At 44.7% G+C, this 16,209-nt stretch overlaps 1 long non-coding RNA gene across 2 annotated transcripts in view; it reads left to right on the forward strand.

Moving 5' to 3' along the window:
* The window catches only part of LOC121875274, a 36,069-nt gene extending 23,989 nt beyond the window's left edge, over window positions 1-12,080 (forward strand). For both annotated transcript variants that reach the window (XR_006090573.1, XR_006090574.1), the window contains 3 exons: window positions 7,189-8,191; window positions 9,802-9,913; window positions 11,370-12,080. This is a non-coding gene — a long non-coding RNA (uncharacterized LOC121875274). The remainder of the gene's footprint in view (window positions 1-7,188; window positions 8,192-9,801; window positions 9,914-11,369) is intronic.
* The last annotated feature ends 4,129 nt before the right edge of the window (window positions 12,081-16,209 follow it).

Below are 16,209 nucleotides of genomic sequence, written 5' to 3' on the forward strand. Positions count from 1 at the left end.
TCACCACCACCACCCCCACCACCACCACCACCCTGTCACCACCACCACCCCACCATCACCACCCCCGCCATCACCACCCCCCACCACACACCACTGTCACCACCACCCTGTCACCACCACCACTGTCACCCTGCCCCCATCACCACCCCCACCACCACTGTCACCACCACCACTGTCCACCACCACACTGTCACCACCACCACCACCCCCCTGCCCCACCACCCCCACGCCATCACCACCCCCCACCCACCCACCACCACTGTCACCACCACCCTGTCACCACCACCACTGTCACCACCACCACCCCCACCATCACCACCCCCCCACCACCCACCACACGGCGGTCTCAGAATCCTTGCTTATCTAATATCTAATTCTCAGCATCGGGACTGCGGACGTCGCAATAGCGCTTAAAACTACGGCCAACATCATCCCTAACGCAGTGAGGCCTTAAGGGTGATATTACCGCCCAATACTGCTGGAATTGGTTCTCTATTGATTAATGGTATTAGGAAGACAGCTGTAGTAGTGGTGGTGGGTGATGGTGAAGTGCTGGCATGCGGCTGTGGTGGTGGTGGTGTTGTGTGTGTGTGTGTGTGTGTGTGTGTGTGTGTGTGCTGTAGTAAATCTCTCTTCTACAAATAGCACAAACCTCTACACATCTCATCTCACAAACTAATACACAATACAAATACACTCCATACATACACACCACACACACCACACACACCATACACACCATACACACCATACACACCATACATACACACAAACTTAACAAATTATACGTAATTCTATCCCATCTAGATTAAACTCATTAGCCTCGTCAGATTCCTAAAGTAAAGCCTAAGGGGTCTCATTCCCCTCTACCCGCTATACATACATACATACATACATACATACATACTTACATACATACATACATACATACATACTTACATACATACATACATACTGTACATAGTCAACAAAATCATTTTATGTTTATTACCAAGGGATTCGTTTAGTTTAGGCAGAAGGAAATGTTAAAAATCAATAAACTTCTGAATATTTTACAGAAGTTCAGCTATAAAGGTTGGTGGCGGCGTGTGTGCGACTGTTAAGAATTATTTGATCTTAGCATTTGTCCGGATGTATTTAGTTTACTTGATTAAAAAAATTCTTAAAGGAAATTTGTGAGATGATTTTATTGTATATCTATTTGTCTATCTGTCTATCTTGACCAATTGTCGGCTTGTTAGTTTACGCACTGGGGCAAGTACTGGGCATGTACTGGCTCCTGTACCTGAACCTGCTTCAGTGTTGGTCAAGTCTGGTCTTGACACAGCTCACACTCGGTGCCGTCACAACACTCTCTGGTAGATTGTTCCAAGAGTTTACAACCCTCACTCCGAAAAAGTTTGCCCTCACAGTTTTCTGGACTTGCGGCTTCTTCAATCTTGAGCTGTGACCCCTTGTGGGGCGAGCGTCCGCCAGCTCCAAGTAAGGACGCTCGACTGAGTAGTGCCCCTTGAGATGCTTATACACCTCAACTAGGTCACCCCTTGCCCGTCTGTAGTATAAGCTAGGCAAGTTCAGGCGCTCCAATCTCTCAGGGTAGCTGAGGTGCCGAAGTACAGGCACCAGTCTGGTGGCCCTCCTTTGAACATTTTCAACCAACTGACAGTCCCAAGCATATCTCGGGGACCAGACGGGGTGACAGTATTCCAGATGGGGAAGCACTTCACTCTTGAAGATCGTTACGAGGGTCGGACCGTCTAGATATCCGAACGACCTTATAAGACCCAGTAATTTATTTGCCTGGTTTACCTTCTTTTCGCAATGGCCCTTCAGCTCATTGTCAACATACACACCTAGGTCCTTCTCACATTCAGTCTCAACTAGTGCAGTTTCTTCATCCCGTTGGGACATATGATACGCCTCCTTCACGTTGGTACGTCCCAGGTGCATCCTCTTACACTTCGTGACATTGAACCTCAGCAGCCATTTCTTCGACCATTCCTGGAGCCTACAGAGGTCCTATCTATCTATCTATCTATCTATCTATCTATCTATCTATCTATCTGTCTATCTATCTATCTATCTCTATCTATCTATCTATCTATCTCTATCTATCTATCTATCTATCTTATACGAGCACTCCTCTTATTCTTCAGTTTCCCACATTACCGCACCATATTCTTACATTTTCTGTTACAGCTCTATTGAAGAAAATGACACTTTAAAGGGGTAACTTGTATATTTATTCATGCTTTTTAGAAATGATTCATCATTTTACTACTTATCAGCTTACTAGCCATCTGGGTGGTCGATATTTTCATTGTTTCTTTAATGTGAACTTAATCGTCCAGTATTATTGGAGCAGGAAACCCTAGTACCCGGAGAAAACCCTAGAACTCGTAGTAAACCCTAGTACCCGGAGAAAACCATAGTACTCGTAGAAAACAGTAATCCTAGTACCCGGAGAAAGCCCTAGTACCTGGAGAAAACCTGTCAAGTTTGGTAAAGTGACACTGATCACGGGTGAGTATTAACTATGCCAGTCATGTTACAAACAGTCAATTGCTTTTTTAGTCCCACCATTAACATGATATGCCACATCACCACACCACTATTTCAACAACAACAACCACAACAAGCAACACTACAAGCAACAACACCAACCAAAAGCACAACAGCAATCATCAATCGCAACCAACAACCCAAACCACAACACAACCACAGCAATAACCACACACACACACAGCCCCATAACGCTACCATCCAACAGATAGAAGATAGGAGTCAGTGACGCTTTATTTTTACACATTTGACAGGTTGAATATGCCGCAATCTTCTTCCTAAATGTAAATAAACAGACGACACGCAGCAAGACAGTGGGATCAGCGCCATCTATATCTAGTAGGACATACTGTATGATGTATCAGCGCCATCTATATGCATATACAGTACAACATACTATAAGGCATATCTTAGTATAACTCACTGGGAGAACTATATACCTAAGTGAACCGTTAATGGCTCGTTAATGGTGAGTAAATTATTATTATATTTATTTTTATATTAAGTAATTTAAACGCGAGTTCAGTAAATTACTCTACACTCCAATAATGAAATGACGATCTTTTGTGAGAAGTTAAATACTAAGTGAAGTTAATCTCCATGTTGTTGCCTTAGTAACGCGTGTTTGGGTAAGGTAGTAATGAATAAATAAATTGTGTTTGAAAGGGGAGAAAAGTAATCTGATTATTATAAAGTCGGGACAAGTAAGGCTATGAACTCTGTGCCTTCAATGTTTTGGTGGATTGGCAAAAAATGAGGATAACTTCTGGGAACCGGTCCCACTAATTACCCAAATGTAGCCACAATGAAGTCAAATAATGGTCCTAGATGAATAAATCGGACTGCCAATCACTTCCCGACTAGTATTTGGTGTCACGAAGTCACAAAAAATTGTAAACTTAATTTAATCTGAGTTGTGTTAGGTTAGGTTAGGTACATGCACTCGATCTATTAACTCAGATTAAAGTAAGTTTTCCAATTTTTTGTGACTTTGTGACACCAAATACTTGTCGAGATGTGATTGGCAGTCCGATTTATTCATCTAGGACCATTATTTGACTTCATTCCGGCTATATTTGGCTACATTTGGGTAATTAGTCGGACCCCCCCCCCGATAGGGAGTTAGGTCAGGTCAGGTTAAGTTTTTTCCCCATAAAAAAATTCCAATAAAAAAGCAGGAAAATTCATGCAGGAAATTTTTTTTCTGGCAAAATCGCTTGCAGCACTTAAGTAAACATTTACCATATTTTTTTGGTTAATATTGACGACTAACCTGCAATGCATTATTTGTTTTGATTATTTTCTATCAATATTTTCATCAGTGAGTTCTGAAATAAAAATATATTTATGTAACTGCTTCATTTGGTAGATAACGAGACATCCTTAGCATGCACGACTTTGTCTTTCTCGGTGGTGATGAGGCGGTAATACCATATCCCGTGTGTAAACAGCCAATCATACCTATGGTCAGTGTACGTTTATGAGCCACTTGGTTGGGGCGAATACTCACATGTCCCCCAAAACGTAAAATTACGCCATATCAATAAGTTCTTTATTTTTAATATGCTGAGAAGTCCGGAGGGTTGAGCGTCATGGCTAGGAAGTTAGGTAAGGTTAGGTAGGTTTCTTTGGTTAGGTTAGGTTAGGTTAGGTTAGGTTAGGTTAGGTTAGGTTAGGTTGGTAGGTTTCTTTGGTTAGGTTAGATTTAATTTGCCGAAACAACGACAGTGTCCACAACAAAATCGGTGGCAGGTATCTTGTCAATAATTACCCATTTTTTCCACAATGTAAGTAATAAAAGTGATATGACAACTTTTTATTTTAATTATACAGTAAGTATTTGCTGTGTCTCGGCAGGTGTTGTCATCTGCTCTTTGTTTCCGTGCAACACCCGAGCCACCGGTCCAAGCATGATCTCACTTCCACAAAAAAGTATAATTACACCAGACTGCTTGAAGAAAGTTGTTTTCATTGGTGCCACATGTCAAAGTACAGGTACACTGTATTTTCTTTTTAATATGTCAGGTGGCAGAGCCCCTTGGGTAGGAAGTTCCGTGAAGTTAGATTGGTTAGGTAAGATTCTATTACGTTCATTGTATTGGCGTATTGCTTTTATTAATTACTATCATGCAAAGAACATCTTTGGAAAAAATGAAAGAAATTGAACAGCACGTTTTGGAACAGGCGGCTAACACCAGAAGTTGCTGTTCAATTTCATTCATTTTTCAACTGATGTTCATTGGATGGTAGTAAGTAATAAAAATCACATGATAATGTATAGAACCTAATAGAACCTGACCTAACTAAACTAACCCAAAAAACCTACCTAACCTTATCTAACTTCTTAGCCAGGTAGAATCATCCTGGCATATTAGACAGAAAGAACTTACTTTGATATCTGGTACCAATGGAAGCAATTAGATCTGTAAACGGAATGATGTAATTCTACGTTTTTGTGGACGCAATAAGGATGCCATTAAAAAAATATATGGCTCCCTTAATCCTCCTCCTTCAGGAAGAACAATAAGTATACCAACATACAGTTCACTTTTTAACCAATGCTCTACTCATAAGGCATTGGAAATGAATCACAATACCTGTATAATCCTTATCATTTATAAATTGAATATGTTTAAAAACCTATTGTGTGGAAAGACAAAATTATATGGGATTTGTGCAGGTTATCAACACCACTGGATACTGAAGGTTAAAAAAAAAGGCATTCAAGCTGACTGTATAGTAAAGGTAGTAAAATCTCTGATGAGAGGCTCCATCATTTGTTGACAAGTTAATCAAGATTGTAATCTAAATTTATTTGTTTACAATCATATGAGAAAAAGGATCTGATGGACTAGAATTTTTGGCGGAATATTTACGGTAAAAATTCAATTACTTGGCTTACAAAGCACACAGAGACATGATTTAAATGTATTATGCTAAATTTTTTGGCATGTTTTTACCTTGCAATTTCCCTCATCCTGCATGCCCTGCCAACTACAGGTGATTCATAATCATAGATAGAAAAAAATACTTGTTATTTTAATATAAACTTGTTGTGACATTTTTATTTTTTACTATCACCCAAAGAGCATGTTTGGACAAAATTAACGACTCTTTCTGGTATTAGCCATCTGCTTCACTATTACTGTATTCCCTTGACACCATATGCCTGGCCTCAAGACACCACTTAACAATGTTGCTCTGTTTTGTACTGTACCTCCCTGATCTCTCCACAGCCCACCACATGATACAGAGACAATAAGGGCTGGATTAACAATTTAGGGGTGATGAAAAATAAAGAGTTGACTCTTTGAAACTTGTGTGATGGAGACATATCCTTTATATGATATTGAGATGGAATTAGTATTGTCCTGAAGTACAATGAAACTTTTATTTAACTGACTATATAAAGAGGAAAGTCCGTTATATTGAGGGTCCATTAGATGTGAAAGTCCCATCTAACGGATTACAGGTACTCCTTGGCTTACGACAACCCGGACATACGACCGCCGTGGTCATATGAAATATTTTTCAAATTACAGTAATACCCCGATTTAAGCGGTTTCACTTTATTTTCACTATACGCGATTCTACATTTACGCGGTACCTAGCCAGAACCGGAATTTCATTTTGGAATTTCATTTTACGTGGCGCATCTACTCATACGCGGGTGATGTATAATTTTTTATTTAGCTCATAAAATTCATACAAATTACCCGGCCAGAATATAATTTACATTGCTGGATTCTTACAATATGATGATCATTTTGAATATAAACATCATGGATTTTGCATTAGACCTACAAATTTTAGATCTAATGTAATAATTTGGTTTACACAAAGCAAATATTTTATCTTTGTGCAAAATATATGAAGTTTACATTCAAAATATTCCCTGACCTGCAAGGAATCCAGAAATGCCAATTATATTATCCTAACTTTAGTCTGAGGTATTATTTATTACTATACCTTAAAATCTAGTGTTTTCACCCAAACATTTCTAGAGAGGTAGGAGCCAGTGAGCTGGGAAGAGGGGGGGGGGGAGAGTTGAGTCCATTATTTGAATGGACATTAACCTGGCGACTGTATTTCTCTTAAATATTAATTGCGTGTGCATACCATCATAAAATTAAGATGTTATTTTTACTACAACATGGTATTGTGTCGGAAAAAGTGGAGTTTGGGGGTCGGCCCGGTCTCTATTTCAATTAATCCCATATGTTATGTTGTTCACTTTACTCGTTTATGGGCCTCCGTGGGTTCAATTGACCGCGTAAAGCGAGGGTTCACTGTACGTGTTTTCTAGTACTGACGTCGGTGATCGCGCTGTGTACTGACAAAATTTTTGTTTGTAATTCTCTTTAAAATGGCTGGCAAGCGTAAAAGTGAGAGTTCTCGTGGTGCTGAGAAGAAAAAGAGACACCATTTTAGAATTTCTATGTATTATTTACGCCTTTTCGACTTACGACTTGGTCGTCAGGACCGAACCCCGTCATAAGTCGAGGAGAGACTACCGTATGTGTTTAGAGCTGTTTATTATTTGGAGGTTTCACTATTTTATTTGTTGTTTTGAGGAGAATTGTTTTGTGAGGAGATGTTATTTTGTTTACTTATTACTGTGTACAGATCCATCATGTTGACTCTCCTTGGAGTGGAGGCTGCCCTGGGAAGAAGGTGAGGAACAACAGTGATGGCAATTGTCTGAAGAATGACGCCATGTGTTAGAAGAGGTTGTTACCTATCTAGAATACCTTGATGAAGCCTGAAAAGGTGGCAAGTATTAAAGTTATAGGTACAGTATGTAAAGTATGTTGAGTTTGTGTTAGAAAAGAGGAGTTCAGAACCAGTTTTTTGCTGAAGGGTTAGTGCAAGCTTTGGGGACTTGTCTATCTTCCATTTTTGTAGTGGGTAGTATGGAAGTTGGCTGAAACAGGATGATAATGATTCCTGGAATCCAGTATAACCAATTCATATCATGGGGAAGGCTTACGCAGGGTAATGTGACAGTAGGATTCATTACCTTCTAATTTAAATGGAGACTTTAGTTTTTCAAGTTCCCTTTTTAAGACTTTATTGTAACTTTATTACAAATTAGTTCCAGCCATTAGTATACTGTAGAGAGGTTTACCTAAGTTTTCAAACTCAGACTTAATGGTGTAATGCATGAGTCATTAAGTTTGGGCTGGGACATAACATGGGGTTTCAGAGTAAGTAATTTATTTCTTCACATTCCTTAGTGATAAATGCATCTTTATGAATGTCTTTAATAGTAAGGCTGCTTAGTCCAGGTTCCATGTCTATGACAACATCCTCATTAAGCCTACCAGGGTTGATATGTTAATATATTTTGGGCATGCCAGTTACCTCTCTCTCTTTCCATCACCCCAGTGGCCTCTTATGAGGGGGTTTGATGCAACAGTTGCCCTTTGGAGGCAGGAGGTGTGTAAGGTAATTACTGTCAGCAAGGATAAATAATATGTTCAAATTTTCCATTTCCCTTCTTGGCTCTGTTGCTGACCTTGTTTCTCTCCTTTAACAGGCCATTAAAAACCAAATTTGAAACTTTGGGCAGACTCTGTCTCAGTTACTGATGGAGCCTCACCCTCCTTGCTCCTGAGCTATGCATTTGGTGAGTATTTTCTACACAGTACGGTACCTTTCCAACTCAGTAATGTACAAAACATTTGTATATAAATAAAAAAAAATTTCTGTACCAGTGAGCGGAGTCAATTTGGTGTGTTTCTTCTTTTATGTTTCTGATATGCTTGGCTTTATGTAATGGGCCCCTGTCTCATCAACAGAACATATTATATAGATGGGTCAATACATCTGATATTATATTCAGATTCACCACCCTGTAACTTTCCACTGTCTATGAGTAAGACATGAGTAGTACACCTGAGAGGGCAACTCTCCCAGGAGGGTAGAGGCCCATCGTCAGCACATATGGAAGCCCGCACTGCGAGGCCCTAACTCAGTAGTCGCTCACAGCAACTTATATCGTAAGGACGTGGCCTTACGTTTCTATTACATAAACGCCGTCCCTTTCTCATTCACTCATATACAGTGGAACTTACAGTCGATCTACACTCAGGAATTATAGATACAATCCTTTTATAATAAAACAAGGAACTACAGTTTGGGTTTCGTTACTTAAACCCAAATAATAAATATATGTGAACGGCCTGGTTAATTGTACAATCCAGCCGATTCATTCAGATATTATTCAGTAATGTGTATGAGAAGATATGAAAAGATGGTGTTATTCATTTAGGTATGTGAAAAGATGTTATTCAGTAATGTATGTTAAAAGATGTTGTTATTCAGTAATGTATGTTAAAAGATGTTGTTATTCAGTAATGTATGTTAAGAGAAGGCTTCATACTGTGTATTGTACACAAATTTCTGCATGTGTGGTATCTGTGTTAAATCAAAATTATTGTAGAACCAAGTCATAGCTGTTAATGGAAATCTATTTCAAAGTTGATGACAAATGTATAGTATTTTGCTGTGTTGATTTATGAATTGTATGCTCCAATCTGCTGGGTTCACTGTGTGTTATTATTGTCAGGAGTTGTTCAGGTGTATATGTGTAGGATGTAAGAGAAGACTATTTCAGAGTCATTAATAGTTTATAAACAATTGGGAAACATCGGGTTTGGTAGCACTGCTCTGTAGTCTAAAATGATTAGTTTTATAAAAGCTTTAATGTTAGAGCAATACCAGAAGTTGTTACTGTCAAGATAAATATTTTAATAATTGAGGGATAGATGTGTGTTAAGTGTCTGTTCATCATCATTTGCTGTATTAAGTGTAGGTTATATATGACCTGTACAGTATTTGTACTGTACAGTAGTTCATTAAGTAACAACCATAAAGCTTACTTGATGGCTGATAACACAAAACAGTGATGATGAAGTGCTCCAGGACCAGAAACTTTAGAAGATAGAAGCTTTCATCATACAGTTTAAGATTAACAGATACTTGGTTGATTATACTCTACTGTAGCTACGATTATTTTTTCTTGTGTCCCTTTAAAAAGGATAAGATATACATGGTAGTTGTGCTGTTTCATATGTAAAGTAATCCAGACCTTGTACAGTATTTTTGTATTACTTCTGTGGCTATTTCTTGATGTCTTCTAAATGGATGAGGCAAGCATGAACACATAGATATAGAACTTTTGTTTGTCTTTTTATTAAGTATTGTAAATATGGTAATGGATGATTATATTTACAGATGATCAGTGGTGAGGGAGACTCCCGAACACCCCGGCCACCACTCATAGGTCAAGAAACCGAGGTCACGGCCCCTGTCATTTCTGCCGAGCTCGGCCGTGTTGTCTCTGATTGTAAGCATAGGTGACACTAGTGACATAATGTACCAAGTACTTCAACTTATTTTACTATTAGCAACGTTGTTTGTATTGAACATCCACCAACTATCTGTTCCTCCCACCACCTACTTCAACTACCTCTCCCTCCCACCACCTACAATCTCTCACCCTGTCTACCTACCACTACTACCTCTCCCTCCCTCCACCTACCACCTCTCCCTCCACCTACCACCTCTCTTTCCCTCGACCTACCAACTCTCCCTCCCTGCACCTTTCACCTATTAACCCTCCCCCCTTCCACTTCTTCCTCCCTCCACCTTTTGACTCTCCCTCTCTCCACCTTCCACCCATTAACTCTCTCCTTCCACCTACTATTTAATTACTTGTAACACCTAAACTTTTACACATTTACTGTATATCTACACAATTAAACAAGCCACATATGGGGTGGGTGTCTGTGCAAGTTGCATATATTTAATGCAATACTGATACATATTTCTTTATAATACAGGTATAATTTTGGTAACATAATTTGCACTGTTCGTCACATTGTTCCGTGTAATGCCCGGGGCCACACTGATTTAATAAGTGTGTCCTCTACTGTAGATTTCATTGTTACAAGCTGGGTAACAGTACATAACTTGGTTCCAATCAGGTTCTATAACTTGGGTGGGTGTCTTCCTGCTAACTGTTTTAGGGAGCTGAATGCTTGCCACAGCAGATTTTGGGACACATTTTAAGGGAGACTTGCCATAAAGTCCACATTGTTTTCATTAGTATTATATTTTGTTTTATTCAAAGAGCATTGGCAATTGTTTTAAGTATCCGTTCAGTAGTTAGCATGCAGACTGAAGTCCAGACTCTCCCTATACTCTACTCAACTTTGTTTACCAGATGTGGGGTCTCATGTAAGGTTACTTAGAGAATATTCCAGCAGCCTCTGAAGGTAGAGTTTGGAACACCATTTTGGGAAATCTTTTTTTGAAGCATTCTCTTGTTGTCCTGGCTTAGGGTGAGTTGAATCTTCACATAATACAGTACAGGTATTCATTTTCAAGGGGTAATTGATGTCTGCTCATACAATATTAGAATCTTTGAGAAAACCTGACAGCCACTTTGCCCCTTGCATACAGTACAAGTATACAGCATATTAGAACCCATTAAGTACATAAAAAATCTGACCTTCTAAATAACAGTGAGTTCCTATATCCGGCTCAGATGTGGGAACTTGAACATGTATGCAATTATCTTAGCTATTTTTATGAAACTTGTACATACAGAAAGTGGTAAAATAAATACAGTATAATAAATAAATAATGTAATGTAAAAAGTTTTAAGTAACTACATGTGGCGAGTGAGTGCAAGTACTCAAATGCTGGACATGGATATTTTGGTTAAAATTCCCAAGGTATCTGTTACAATTTACATGACTAACTTTCTGTATATTTTAACAGCAATTTGTTCCTTTCAGCTATTGGTCAGAGTCACCTGATGCATATTAGAAACATCATTGAAGACGGGTCCTACAGTTGGTGTTTCACAACTTTTTGGACTTCCTTTGGATGAAGATATGTGTCAACACCTCATGGGCCAGTAGAACAAGATCCTTATTGTATTGTGACTAGTTTGTAGAGTTTGTTGGTTTTAATTATGTTCTCACTTTGTTTTGTTTTATCAGTTAGCAATTGTTTGTAATTGAGAGGAATGACTGATGAAAATTTTGAACTCAAACCAGTGAAAGTTTGTATTCTGTATAAGGCTGTCTCGAAACTGTTATGAAGATGGTGGATATTAACATCAAGGAATGTGTAGAATATTGTCCTTTTCTAATTCACAAGTAAATTTGATGTCAGTTTTGTATTTTAGATTCTCATTTATCTTGAGGGAAGAAGCTGTCTATTGTAGAAAAGCTGAAGGGTAATATTAGGTCCCTGGTAAAACGGATTTTGTCGTGAGAAGCTCCGCACACAGTGTACAGTATTGCCATTCTAGGCACTTGACATCAATTTAATTATTACCTTATAAAGCTGGAACACTGATTAGATTCTAAAAGTTAATCCTAGGAAGTAATATAAGCTCATAACTTAATTTTCATAAGCCAATGTGTACTGTATAGTGAATGAGACCAATAAATATATGTGAAATTCCTAATCAAGTCCTCCACACCCACACCCCCCTCCACCCACACCCCCCCTCCCACACCCACCCCCCTCCACACCCACCCCCCTCCTCCCATACCAGAACCCTCCTCCACACACCCACCCCCCCACCACACCTTCCTTGCCCCTGTCCCGCCCCACCCACACACCCATCCCACACCCACCCCCCCTCCACACCACACCCTCCCTCCATACCAGAACCCTCCTCCACCAACACACTCCTCCACCATACCCACACCCTCCTCCACACCCACACCCCCCTCCACCCACACCCCCCTCCACACCCCACCCCCTCCACACCCACCCTCCCGCCCACTCCACACCCCCCCCCCACACCCACACCCCTCTCCACACCCCCTCCACACCCACACACCTCCTCCATACCAGCACCTTCCCTCCATACCAACACCCTCCTCCACGCCTTCCATACCAACACCCTCCTCCACGCCTCCATAAAACACCCTCCTCCATGCCCTCCATACCAACACCCTCCCCCATACCAACACCCCTCCTCCATACCAACACCCCTCCTCCACGCCCTCCATACCACACCTCCTCCATGCCTCCATACCAACACCTCCACGCCCTCCATAACACCTCCCTCCTCCATACCAACACCCTCCTCCATACCAACACCCTCCTCCACGCCCTCCATACCAACACCCTCCTCCACGCCCCTCCACAACACCCTCCTCCACGCCCTCCATAAAACACCCCTCCTCCATACCGCACCCTCCTCCATCATCAACACCTCCTCCACGCCCTCTCCAACACCCCTCCTCCATACCAGCACCCCTCCCCCATACTCAGCACCCTCCTCCATACCAGCACCCCCTCCATACCAGCACCCTCCTCCACCTCAACACCTCCTCCACGCCCTCCATACCAACAACCTCCTCCACACCTCCATTACCAACACCTCCTCCACGCCCTCCATACCAACACCTCCCTCCACCCTCCACCACCTCCACGCCCTCCATACCAACACCCTCCTCCACGCCCTCCATACCAACATCCTCCCTCCACGCCCCCATACCAACACCCTCCTCCCCCACGCCTCCACAACACCCTCCTCCACGCCCTCCATACCAACACCCCTCCTCCACGCCCTCCTACCAACACGCCTCCTCCATGCCTTCCATATCAACACCTCCTCCACGCCTCCATACCAACACCCTCCTCCACGCCCTCCATAAAACACTCCTCCTCCATACCAGCAACCTCCTCCACGCCCTCCATACCAACACCTTCAATACTACCAGCACCCTCCTCCACGCCCTCCATACCAGCACCCTCCACTCTCCATACCAACACCCTCCTCCACGCACCCATAAAACACCCCTCCTCCATGCCCTCCATACCAACACCCTCCTCCACGCCCTCCATAAAACACCTCCTCCATACCAACACCCTCCTCCACGCCCTCCATACCAACACCCTCCTCCATGCCCTCCATAAAAACACCCCTCCTCCATACCAGCACCCTCCTCCACGCCCTCCATGCTACCACACCTCTCCATTCCAGCACCCTCCTCCACGCCCTCCATACCAACACCCTCCATACCAGCACCCTCTCCCTCCACGCCCTCCATACCAACACCCCACCATACCAGCACCCCACCTCCATACCAGCACCCTCCCACGCCCCTCCATACCAACACCCTCCTCCACGCCCTCCATACCAACACCCCTCCTCCACGCCCTCCATACCAACACCCCTCCTCCACGCCCCCCATACCAACACCTCCATACCAACACCCTCCATACCAACACCCCTCCTCCATACCAGCACCCCTCCTCCACGCCCTCCATACCAACATCCCTCCTCCTCTACGCCCTCCATACCAGCACCCCTCCTCCACGCCCTCCATACCAACACCCCACCTCCATACCCAGCACCCCATCTCCATACCAGCACCCTCCTCCACGCCCTCCATACCAACACCCTCCACGCCCTCCATACCAACACCCCTCCTCCACGCCTCCATACCAACACTCTCCATACCAACACCCCCTCTCCATACCAACACCCTCTCCATGCCACACCCCTCCATACCAACACCTCCTCCATGCCCAGCACCCCCTCCTCCACGCCCTCCTATACCAACACCTCCTCACGCCTCCATACCGCACCCCTTTCATCCCCACCAACACCCCCTCCTCCATACCAACACCCCTCCTCACGCCTCCATACCAACACCCCTCCTCCATACCAGCACCCTCCTCCACGCCCTCCCTCCATACCAACACCCTCCTCCATACCAGCACCCTCCTCCACGCCTCCATACCAACACCTCCTCCATACCAGCACCTCCACGCCCTCCATACCAACACCCTCCTCCAGCCGCACCCTCCTCCATACCAGCACCCTCCACGCCCTCCATACCAACACCCCTCCCTCCATACCAGCACCCCTCCTCCACGCCCTCCATACCAACACCCCCTCCATACCAGCACCCTCCTCCACGCCCTCCATACCAACACCCTCTTCATTCCAACACCCTCCCTCCACGCCCTCCATACCAACACCCCTCCTCCATACCAGCACCCTCCCTCCACGCTCCTCCATACCAACACCCCCTCCATACCAGCACCTCCTCCACGCCCTCCACCAACACCCCTCCTCCCATACAGCACCTCCTCCATGCTTCCATACCAACACCCCTCCTCCATTCCAGCACCCCCACGCCCTCCATACCAACACCCTCCTCCACCATACCAGCACCCTCCTCCACGCCTCCATACCAACACCCTCCTCCATACCAGCACCCTCCTCCACGCCCTCCATACCAACACCCTCCTTCATTCCAGCACCCTCCTCCACGCCCTCCATACCAACACCCCTCCCATACCAGCACCTCCTCCATGCCCTTCATTCCAACACCTCCTTCATTCCAACACCCCTCCTCCACGCCTCCATACCAACACCCTCCATACCAGCACCTCTCCTCCATGCCTCCCATACCAACACCCTCCATACCAGCACCTCTCTCCACTGCCCTCCATACCAACACCCCTCCTCCATACCAGCACCCTCCTCCACGCCCCTCCATACCAACACCCTCCCTTCATCTCTCCCAACACCCCTCCTCCACGCCCTCCATACCAACACCTCCTCCATACCAGCACCTCCTCCATGCCTCACCAACACCCTCTCCTCCATACCAGCACCTCTCCTCCACGCCCTCCATACCAACACCCCTCCTCCATACCAGCACCCTCCTCCACGCCCTCCATACCAACACCCCTCCCTCCATACCAGCACCTCCTCCATACCACACCCTCCTCCACGCTCCATACCAACACCCCTCCTCCACGCCCCCATACCAACACCCTCCTCCACGCACCCCTCCTCCACGCCCTCCATACCAACACCCCTCCTCATTCCAACACCCTCCTCCATGCCCTCCATACCAACACCTCCACCCATACTCACAGCACCCCTCCTCCATACCAGCACCCCTCCTTCCACGCTTCCATACCAACACCCTCCTCCATACCAGCACCTCCTCCACCTCTCACCACCACACCCCTCCTCCATACCAGCACCTCCTCCGTCCTCCCAGCACCTCCTCCCGCCCTCCCATAACACCCCCCTCCTCCCATACCAGCACCTCCTCCATACCAACACCCTCCTCCACTCTCCTTGCTTACCCCTCCTCCCTTCTTACCTCCTCCCATACCCACCTCCTCCCTCTCCTTCTGCCCCACCCCTCCTCCATACCAACACCCCTCCTCCATTACCACTTCCTCCTCCACGCTCTCCCCATACCAACACCCTCCTCCATTCAACACCCTCCCCTCCATGCCCCTTCATATAGCCTCCTCCATGCCCTCCATGCCAACACCCCTCCCTCCATGCCATTTCTCCCATATCCAGCACCCTCCTTCATACCAACACCCCTCCTCCGCCCTCCATACCAACACCCTCCTCCTTCTCCTTTCACCCCTCTCCACGCCCTCCCATACCAACACCCCTCTCCACGCCCTCCATACCACCTCCCACGCCCTCCCATACCAACACCCTCCTCCATCCTCCACGCCCTCCTCCATACCCACCTCCACCTCCTTACCCCTCCTCCACCCTCCATTACCCCTCCTCCCTCCATACCCAACACCTCCTCCACCCTCCCTCCTGCTACCCCTCCTCCA

The sequence above is a fragment of the Homarus americanus genome, unplaced genomic scaffold, assembly GCF_018991925.1.
Source record: "Homarus americanus isolate GMGI-L3 unplaced genomic scaffold, GMGI_Hamer_2.0 scaffold56241, whole genome shotgun sequence".
Classification (NCBI taxonomy): domain Eukaryota; kingdom Metazoa; phylum Arthropoda; class Malacostraca; order Decapoda; family Nephropidae; genus Homarus; species Homarus americanus.